Here is a 3118-nt window from a genome sequence, read left to right on the forward strand (position 1 = left end):
CAATTTGAGCACACAGTTCAATTTAGTTGTAGCCCAGCTCAAGAATTCAAACATCTTTAACCCTTTCACTCCCAATATCTCATTAGTAATCCTCCTTACAGCCTGCCATACAATTCTTCTCGTGTTAGTTCTGAGAACTTGATATTGGATCAAATAAAAATCCCCTTATTGATATTTGTTTCGCTGTGCGTTCATCGAGATATGAAGCCATTGGGAAGTTTGGAGAGCACTCAAGAAGCTAGAGTTGCTCTCAGCTACGCCTCGAGCAACTCTTACACATCTTTCGTGCTCTCCAAACTTCCCGCGTGCTTCATATCTCGATGAACGCACGCTGACGTATGAACCAATTGTTAAATGTGAAAAACAAAAATCAATTTTGGAGCATACCCTTACAATTTGGTTTTAGCCTCTAAAGCTTAGACAGTGTTTTAGCACTTAGGCTCGATGGTCTCTTAAATCGCGTCCAAAAAAATCTACATAATTTGGTTACAAACGCAGGAAGAATTTTGCCATAGAAAATAAAAGTATACACTTTTAATTTGGTTGAAGACTCGACGTCATGACATTTAGACTAGTAAGGTTAACTGTCTAAATTGAAAAAAGATTCATTTTTGCAAAAAAAAAAATATATGAATTTAAAAGGTTATCCGAGATTTCGAAAAGAGTTTTGGTACCAGCAGGAATTCAAATGCAATATTCGACAAATTCAAGCTCTTGGATGAGCCCCTGGGCAGATATGAAAAATGCAAGGTCAGAGACTTATACCTTATAAAATGTCTACAGTTTCCTAGCGAATAATCGTTTTAAAAATATCCAGGAAAAGTTGGATGATCGATGTCATTACACAATTATTCATCAATCTTAGATCTTGGTGGTGATTTGATTGGCAAACCGTTGCTATGGTAACTTGGTAAGTCAGGTAGATAGATAGTCGTAACATGCACAATAGTAACAAGGTATTTCTTTGACACTGATCAAAAAGATTAAAAGTGTTTATGGAAGAATAAATTTAACTAACGAACACTGCTGAAAATAACCGAAAGCCACCTCAATCAGAAAGAGATCCAAGAAATCAGACAGTGAAGAAATTTATTCATTTTTTAATTTGCAGTTTTTCTTCATTATTGCCTGAGTTAGTGTCGAATTGCAAACATTTGCTAAATCCAGGTTAAATTGTTCCACAATGCAGACGAATAAACCTCGATAGCTAATTCGTTATAAAAAGCCATTAATCTAACCTTGTTAGAAGTTGCCATGAATTTCTTTTCTTCCATGACTGACTTTATTGATTTCGAGGTTGTCTCATTTTCTTCTTGTTACTGTCCTATGGGAAAAAGAAGAGACAAATATATTATGAGTACGTTCATACCAGAGTGCTTTTCGTTCTAAATACGAAACGTCGACGTCTGGATCGAAAAACTTATTTAGAGCTACTACATTTCCCTCGGGTGAAATGAGTGCGATGATGGTCTCCTTCTTTGGCGAGGTTGGAGGGCGTAGAAAGAACACGTACGCATAAAGCACTTTTACAGTTCAACACACTATAATCATAAAGAAAAGCTGGTTGAAATATGTATAGGAATGAAAAGAGAAATAAGCGATAAGTAATTTCTCGCGTTGCCACGAAAGTTACGTTCAAGAGGAACTGTTATGACGGCTGTCCTACACTGTGCCGTATGCATTACGCTCCTCCTTCTACGTTTGACTCTAAATCAAGGGCTACAACGAGAAAGATAAACTATATTTCTGTCCAACTGTATTTCTTCATAAGTTATTTACCTGAAGAAACGTCTTGACAAAGTGTGAAGCATGAATCATTTACATGATATCTCGGCCACTTGCTCCAGCTCAAGAAATGCTCGTCGACGTGGACAGTACAGATAATATCCAAGGTAATAGGGTCGAAATTATGTTTCTCGACTCCATAGAAGGCAAAATAGACGCTCGAATTTCTTGCAGTTCATAAGCTCTTTCCACGTGCAAGACCGAGCGAAAATACGAATATTAATTTTGAAAATTATTTGTTATTCAAATGAGTTTTCCTTCTTGGAAAAGGCGGGTTCAAAATAATCGACACTGAGTTCTTCGGGTCTGATTCGTTCAACTATAGAACGAAGTAGGATGCCTTGTTTTAGAGAGATTTTCAACTCGAGTAAAGAAGTTCAATAGAGAGCTGCGAACAGTTGTAATTTGAGAAACACTAAATCGAACTTAACTGAACTTGAATTTAAAACATTTTTCTTGAACTGTCCTTTCACAAGCTATTAACCTAGGTTATATGCTTCTGTTTATTTTCCGCAAGCACTTCGAGTTAAAAACTCGCTGCTGTTTTTCTAATCTGCATCAGTGTCGACGAAACACGTTACAGACGAAAGAACCGTTTTGTTCGGCCACTTTCCAATTGGATGAAGGCACTTGCACGATTTCAATATGCGCACCTTATGCAACATCTTCAGGCCTATCCAGGTGGTGAATGAAAAAAATTGTATCGCTTGATCTGAAATTTAAATAAACCTAAATAAGAGCGAGCCTTGAGAACTCTTATTCCAGAAGCTGCTCATTTGTGCCGTTCACGAATTACGAATTGATATGAAACGAACTGGTACATCTGATCAAGCAACTATCGATCGTTGGGACTGTTGTCATCGTCACCCTTAAGACTTAGAGGCCCTTTCCTTTTTACCCACATTTCCTCTTCCACTGGGATTAGGTTTTTAATGGTGTTTTTTTTTTATCAAGGATGGAGCGACGGGAAAGAAAAACTACCTTGATAATTTTGGCGTCTCGCCTGACACAACAGACGCCATATTTGGATTACGTTGAACTCTCCGAGTACCCGTGAAAATTTTCCGCCCTTACTTTTAAAAATAACAAATATTGTGTTACATGACATTGTTGAGGCTCAAGCTTGCCAAGAATAAATGCACCCTCCCCCCCCCCCAAAAAAAAGTAATCACATTCGCCATATACAAACAATTTGAAAATTGGCACCCTGACAGAAAGGCTACAAAAACAGGGCTCTTGTACACAGACGCCTATGAACAAAATAAAATCGACTTTTGGTTGACAAGTCAACGTCTAATTTTCAGAGATAATCATGGACAAATACATTCTTTTA

The sequence above is a fragment of the Pocillopora verrucosa genome, chromosome 4 (genome assembly GCF_036669915.1).
Source record: "Pocillopora verrucosa isolate sample1 chromosome 4, ASM3666991v2, whole genome shotgun sequence".
Classification (NCBI taxonomy): Eukaryota; Metazoa; Cnidaria; class Anthozoa; order Scleractinia; family Pocilloporidae; genus Pocillopora; species Pocillopora verrucosa.